Source organism: Gymnodraco acuticeps, unplaced genomic scaffold, assembly GCF_902827175.1.
Source record: "Gymnodraco acuticeps unplaced genomic scaffold, fGymAcu1.1, whole genome shotgun sequence".
NCBI classification, from domain to species: Eukaryota; Metazoa; Chordata; class Actinopteri; order Perciformes; family Bathydraconidae; genus Gymnodraco; species Gymnodraco acuticeps.
In genome coordinates this window covers 498,952-506,407 of record NW_022990886.1, presented here as the reverse complement: position 1 = coordinate 506,407, position 7,456 = coordinate 498,952, and the positions used below count along the sequence as shown (strand labels likewise).

The window sequence follows — 7,456 nt, the reverse complement described above, 5'->3', positions numbered from 1 at the left end:
TTTCTGACAAAATCAGATTTACTCAGGACTGTTTAATACAGCTACACCATTGTTCTCTCCCGGTTTCCTCCCATGGTCATATTTCTCCCGCATTAAGTCATATTTACTCAGGACTGTTTAATAAAGCTACACCATTGTTTGGTTTCCATGGTAGCACGTCACTTTAGCAGCGCACGCAACTCAAAGTCTTAAAATGCTCCCGTTTTCTGAGGTCTCAAGGTTGGCAAGTATGGTCGTATCCCTGAAAAACTTTAGGAAAGTCATTATATTATTTTTGCACTACTTGAGAACTAATAACTATACTATGTAATAGTAGGATTGCTGTATAAGCAAAGTCCTGAAAAACTGCATAAACTATATTTCAATTCGATTTTTACAAAATAAATGTATATGCAGCTTATTTTATTCCTGCCTATTGCCTAACCATTTTGTTTGTGTTTATTTTCTTTGACCAGAAACACATCACACACTTACACCATGATGGGAGCCCAAAAGTATATATTTGTAATTCTGGCAGTTATCACTGCCCGTTCTGCCAATACCAGGGTAAGAGGCTTCAGGTGGAATACCATGCCAAAAGCCATTCTTCTGTGAGGCACAGAGGTATAATAAATTGCTCTTTTTAGTGCTGTCTGTATTTTCACATTATTTACAATGAGAGCTTAAAGAGCCTGTGACAGCATCCCAACAACTGTTGTGCAATGAAATATTGGGCTACTAGTAATCTCGAACCGTCAGTTTAAAAAAGAAAAAGCGATACCGTTCCGTTAAATATCAATAATTTCGAACATCGCGGGGAAATTCCTTCGACTCATTTTGATGTTTTGGGGGAAGCCGGAAGTGACGTCAATGCGGGAACGCTTCACTGTGCGGCGAGAGAGCCAAACACGGACAAAGTGTGTTGTCATGCGTAGAAATGGTGAATTACTGAGTTTAGGCACGTTAATAACGTTTTAATGAAGTTGACTACAGTATATTCATATTTGTCAGTACATTCATGTCAATTTGGCGAACATAAACATAAATGATCGTGGTGAAGATGATAATTACATTAGGATTCAAAATCGGTAGTGAGAGCTACTGAATTTCCTCCCGTAGGATGTGATATAAAAACAAATCGATTATTTTTGTAGTTGTAAACTCAAGTGGATGAAACTACATTTATTAGTGCTTTCATGTCAATTCGGCGAACATATGATAGATTAAATGATCGTGAGGATGATGATTACAAATCGTTTGTTTGTGCCGGTCTGCATTTCCTGATGAGAAAACAAAGTTGTACACCAACATGGATTAAACGTGTGGTTTTTTCACCACAATGTTGGGGAAATTAATGGATAAAATGCACGGATTATTATTATTATTATTCCCACTCCGATCGGGACACTAGGTCCACCGTTTCCCCGCAGCGAGGCTCCCCCCGTTGACAGTTTACGTGGGCTGGGTGCAGTGGCGGACTGGCCATCGGGACGAATCCCGATGGGCCGGTACCGAAGTGGGCCGGTCGGATAAGTCACTAGCACATCCCCCATAGGCGGCGCGTGAGGCTCAGGTTTGGGAAGGCTAAATAACTTTTTTTACGCCTCCGGCGTCTATAGAAAAGAGATCAACTCAGTGTGCGGAGTTTAAATCTCTCAAGTCATATTACAGGATAAAGGAAATACAGTTTAAACTGCCGTATGCAGAGAAGACGCCGACGTGTCGCATTTATCATTCATATTACATCATCAATCAGATCATCGATCATATAATATCATAATATATCATATATTTCCTTATCTGAGTCAGCTTCTCCAGCCGTATCTGGCCGTGCAACACTTACAGTGTCACATACTGTATGCAGAAGAGAAGTATTATTTTAAGCAACACATTATGTTGACGAAACACTCGAGTCAAATGTAATTAAAGTCAGATCCACTCGTGTCTTAGACGTGAACGCGCTCTCAGCTGGAGAGAGAAACCCTGGCTTGAGTTACCGAGTTTATAACCAGCGTCGTAGGACCGCTTAGCGAGATCTCGTTTGTTAGTTTGTTGTTGTTAGTTTGTTTGTTACTCAAACATATCCAGGGTCTGTTGAACTGGCTTCATAGTACAGGGCACAGGTGGCTAGCAGCGCTAATGTCAAAGACACAGACATTGCATTATATTTGTATTTTACCAGGATCAGGGTGTCCGCGGGGTCTTAAAAAGTATTAAAAGTTGATAAATCAATTTAGCCAAAATTAAGGCTATTAATAAGTATTAAAAAGTATTAAACGGCATTTTCCAAGGTATTAAGAAGGTCCACAGCAACGACAACATGAAACACCCTTTAATTTACTGAAACAACATGTCGGGAAACCCCCTCAAGGTGGCCCCATGCATAGCGTGCCATAAAATGCTGCTTCTTATTTTAAGTTTCGTTGCCTTGCTCCGCTCTGTGGGGGGGGGGGGGGTTATCTGCTGGTGGACTACCTGAGAGATATACAGCAGGAGAACACGCCGTCCACCTCGGAGAATAAACAGAAGGGCAACCATGACAACCATGCTCCGGGGTCTTCTTCGCTGCTTTTGGTGTATTTTGTGGCGGCAGCAGCGCCACTTACAGGCCTGGCATATGTACTACAGTGTTTCCAGCATTTCCAGCAGTCTAGTGTGAACGGACACGTTAATGAATCGAATGCGTGTGAACGGAAGACTTTTTTGCGTTTGCGTATGCGTTTTACTGTATGCGTCCTCGTGGGGCCGGGGTCTAAGCCAAACTATATCCGGTCACAGAGATCTGCTATTTTAAAGTAAGGTCAACACATATCGACCCTAAATATAGTCTATATTAAGAACGAGAAAAGTCTTAACATATATATCGTTTTTTGTAAACATATGACAAATGTGTGAGGGTGATGACGTCAGAGCATCGTCCTATGTGCCGGGCTTAGCCCCGGACAGCCCCAGCCCAATTTAACCCCTGGGTATTTGTGAGGGAGCTCCTATATGGCATTACCCCGCTGAAGCTCACCAAAGTTTAATATATTTCATAGTTCAAAGTTTTGTCAATTGTTTTGTTTATTGGTCAAATACTGGTTTCTAATGGTTTCTGAGGAGTTTTACTGGAATGAAAGAGCACAGAGTTCAGAAGCAACAAAAACCTGACCTTCACAGAGAGGTTGAAGTTCATGTGGAGAGGAGGTTTCAGAAGTCTGTCTGCACTGTTTAGTTGTGCTATCTTACAATCAATATAGTAAATGTGAGGTAAAGTGTGTCGCCAATGTAACCGGTTAGCACTCGAAGTTGCGATGAGGTCTTAAAATGTATGGAAAGGGTCTTAAAAAAGGTCTTAAAAGGTATTCAATTTGACTTCAGGATTCCTGCATATACCCTGAGGATGCAGTGACACAAATATTTACATATTTACATTTACTATCTACAGCACCCGCCGCCCCTGACATCCCCCACTCCCCCCGTTGACAATTTACTAGCGGTACCGAAGTGGGCCGGTCGAGAGTCCCGGGATGATTTTTAGTCCCAGTCCACCACTGGCTACATGACCGTATGATCGCCCATATTGACGCACCTAATTCCTAAACTTCTAACAGATACAACATAAAGCGATCCTTCAGCCTCATATGAGCTCTCAGACACGTTCAACATTAAACTGTCATCGCTGTCTGAGCTTGCTGCTGTGTGCGCCATCGTGCGTTTACATGCAGATGCTGGGATCCTGAACGGTGCAGCTGGAGCGCTGTGCCCGCAATGACGTCACACATAATTTGGCGGGACTTGAAGAATCCCCGAGAAGATCCAGAAAATGGTCAACATTGAAGGGCAGATTAATGGTTATCAAAGTACAAATATCCAAAATCAGTTCAGTAACGGTTTTCAAGGGGACAATACTCAAATTGATGGGTTTGGATGATGGGGGAAACTCGTGTCACAGGCTCTTTAATGTCTTCAAGCTTATTGACTTTACTATTGTTTCTTGTTTTAGGAGTTCACAATTGTTAAGTGTGGCTTAAGCTGCAGAACAGCAAGCCATTTTCATTGTCTTTATTGCTCACAGACCATAATTAATAGGGGCCATTTTTTACGGCATGTCTATTCACATGAGCCAAATGCTGTGACTGTAGGGCGACTAACAGCACCTGCCCAGCTCCCCCCACCATCTCACCTGCTCACTGCAGCACCTGCCCAGCTCCCCCCACCATCTCACCTGCTCACTGCAGCACCTGCCCAGCTCCCCATCTCACCTGCTCACTCCAGCACCTGCCCAGCTCACTCCACCATCTCACCTGCTCACTCCAGCACCTGCCCAGCTCCCCCCACCATCTCACCTGCTCACTCCAGCACCTGCCCAGCTCCCCCCACCATCTCACCTGCTCACTGCAGCACCTGCCCAGCTCCCTCCACCATCTCACCTGCTCACTCCAGCACCTGCCCAGCTCCCCCCACCATCTCACCTGCTCACTGCAGCACCTGCCCAGCTCCCCCCACCATCTCACCTGCTCACTCCAGCACCTGCCCAGCTCACTCCACCATCTCACCTGCTCACTGCAGCACCTGCCCAGCTCCCTCCACCATCTCACCTGCTCACTCCAGCACCTGCCCAGCTCCCTCCACCATCTCACCTGCTCACTGCAGCACCTGCCCAGCTCCCCCCACCATCTCACCTGCTCACTGCAGCACCTGCCCAGCTCCCCCCACCATCTCACCTGCTCACTGCAGCACCTGCCCAGCTCCCCCCACCATCTCACCTGCTCACTGCAGCACCTGCCCAGCTCCCCTCACCAGCTCACTCCAGCACCTGCCCAGCTCACCCCACCATCTCACCTGCTCACTGCAGCACCTGCCCAGCTCACCCCACCATCTCACCTGCTCACTGCAGCACCTGCCCAGCTCCCCCCACCATCTCACCAGCTCACTCCAGCACCTGCCCAGCTCACCCCACCATCTCACCTGCTCACTGCAGCACCTGCCCAGCTCCCCCCACCATCTCACCTGCTCACTGCAGCACCTGCCCAGCTCCCCCCACCATCTCACCAGCTCACTCCAGCACCTGCCCAGCTGATGGTAATCAGAGTGATCACGCTCTTTGTTTCTTGTACTTTTTCTAACTGATTTTGTTTTAATTGTTGGCATGTTTCATATACTCTGTATTTTACTGACTGTGTGTTTGTATTCTGCCAGGTCCTGAACAGCTGTCTTAAAGTTATTGAGAAGGTATTGAAGCTGTTCTAAAATAAATAAATATATGTATAAAACATACTATATTATACCAAACAATTATAAGATATTACATTATGAAACTACATCTGTTACAGAGAGTAGATGGCGTGTTTGCTGCCAACAGCCATGTTATAGCTGCCTGGTTTCCACCATCTTCACTGAATCCGATGCAACACCTGCCGGTATTTTGATCATGATTATCCATGTTGCTGCTCCATGTTCTTGTACCAACTCATTACTGTAGTCACATCAACACAAATGTTTTTTTGCTTTTCCAGGAAAATGCAGCAAACCTCCAATGGCTTCTCCTTCCAGTGTGGGAACCTGGACACTGGACACTCTGTGTAAGTACATGTAGTTCTGTCTTTGCTATTGTTTGTTTACTCAATGAAGTTTGCCATGCCGCAAATAGTGTTTCTATCTTTCAATTCAACGCTTCATTTAGTTGTATAATACAGATCCTACAACTTTATAATATAACGTTTGCATGTCAAAGTATACCTGTTGATATTGGAACATGTGATATTAACAGATACTGAGGCCACAAGCTAGGGAGATTTTCTTTCTAGATCCCCTCCGTGGAACTGGCTGGAGAGATGATAGTCGCACCAAACCATTCAGGTTTTTTTTGGCGCACAGTTACATCACATCCGGACACTGGTAGTTCTGTTTTAGACCACTTGTCTATCTTTTTTTAATCTATGGCTCTGTTTTATTTGAACTAACATGGGATACATTGTATTTAATAAAAGGCATTGAACAGAACCATAGATGCCACTTGACAGTGGGGCGGTTCTGTTTGACCCCTTAATGACTTTTTTTTTGGAAGTTCAAGTTTGTTCCTGTTCCAACAGTGTTCAAAGATTTTCTGCCTGATTTTCGAGTACTTATAAAGTTGAATTAAATTGTACTTATTCTTAACTTTCACATGCATTGTGTTCACAGAAACCTTGCTCAGATCTTGTGCCATTACAAATTAATGTTTGTCTTTCATTCACCAAGGTCTGAACAACAGAGGTCGCAAGACTGCAAGAGGCGACGGGAGGAAAAGGCAATGCAGGTAGAAGTTGTTGAATCACAAATGATAAAGTCTTGAACCAGTGTGAGTGTTAAACATGTAACCTGTCTTTGTCAAATATATTTCAGGATGAAGAGGTTGTGAGGTTCCACAAAAGAAGCAGGCCATAATTTGAATGCGTCATGAGTGAGCGCTGCTGGGGGGTTCACTAATGCCTCAAAATATATTAGTTGTCATGATCTGTCTGTATTATTTTGTCCTGTCTTGTCTGTTGCTTTCTGTGTTCAATAAAATTGAAAGTCCAGAATTCAAAGTGTTTCTTAAGTAAAAGAGTATAAGTATTATCAGCTAAATGTAATCGAAGTATCAAAAGTAGAAGTACATGCGGAATGGCTCTGTTCACACAGTATTATATTACCATTGATATTATCCTGTCAATTCTATCAATTTGTCAATACGATGGCACTTTTTTAATATATATTTTTAAATACTGGTAGGAAATAATGTGATATGATTTCATTTATATCACATGTTTTTCAGTAAAAAGTGAGTAAATATACAATATTGCCTCTGAAATTCAAATCAAATTCAAATTAAAAAGTTAAAAAACAAATGAAGGCCCTTTCTTGAAGTCATAACTGAAATAATTGATGCAATTAACATGCAAATAGACATTAAAATATGCTTTGAAGGCTGTTAATGTGTTTAATTTGAGTTTTACATTTTTAAATGCCGTTGCCATGGCGACAGATCACTCGCCATCATCATTGGTATCATTATATTAATATGTTAAAATAGTTAATACTCTGACGCTATGATTAACAGAACAGAACTGTGAAGCTCGTCACGTGTCTCAAAGGTATATATATTAATATTAATATGTTAAAATAGTTAATACTCTGACGCTATGATTAACAGAACAGAATTGTGAAGCTCGTCACGTGCCTCAAAGGTTGAGAAGGAGGGGCCGTTAGTCACGTGCCTCAAAGGTTGAGAAGGAGGGGCCGTTAGTCAGGAGGGGCCGTTAGTCACGTGCCTCAAAGGTTGAGAAGGAGGGGCCGTTAGTCACGTGCCAGGAGGGGCTTAGGTTGAGAAGGAGGGGCCTAGGTTGAGAAGGAGGCGCCGTTAGTCACGTGCCTCAAAGGTTGAGAAGGAGGGGCTTGAGGTACTGCGCACTGCAGTGAGGGGCTTCTCCACCAGAGGAGTCGGAGGCTCGGAGGCTCGTCTCGGAGGCTGCGG

General features: G+C 43.8%; 1 long non-coding RNA gene across 1 annotated transcript; it reads left to right on the top strand.

Moving 5' to 3' along the window:
* Positions 1–5,292: 5,292 nt before the first annotated feature.
* On the top strand, positions 5,293–6,474 carry LOC117557593. The gene is made up of 4 exons (XR_004570742.1): positions 5,293–5,381; positions 5,478–5,543; positions 6,202–6,259; positions 6,346–6,474. It is a non-coding gene; the product is annotated as an uncharacterized LOC117557593 (long non-coding RNA).
* Positions 6,475–7,456: the final 982 nt, after the last annotated feature.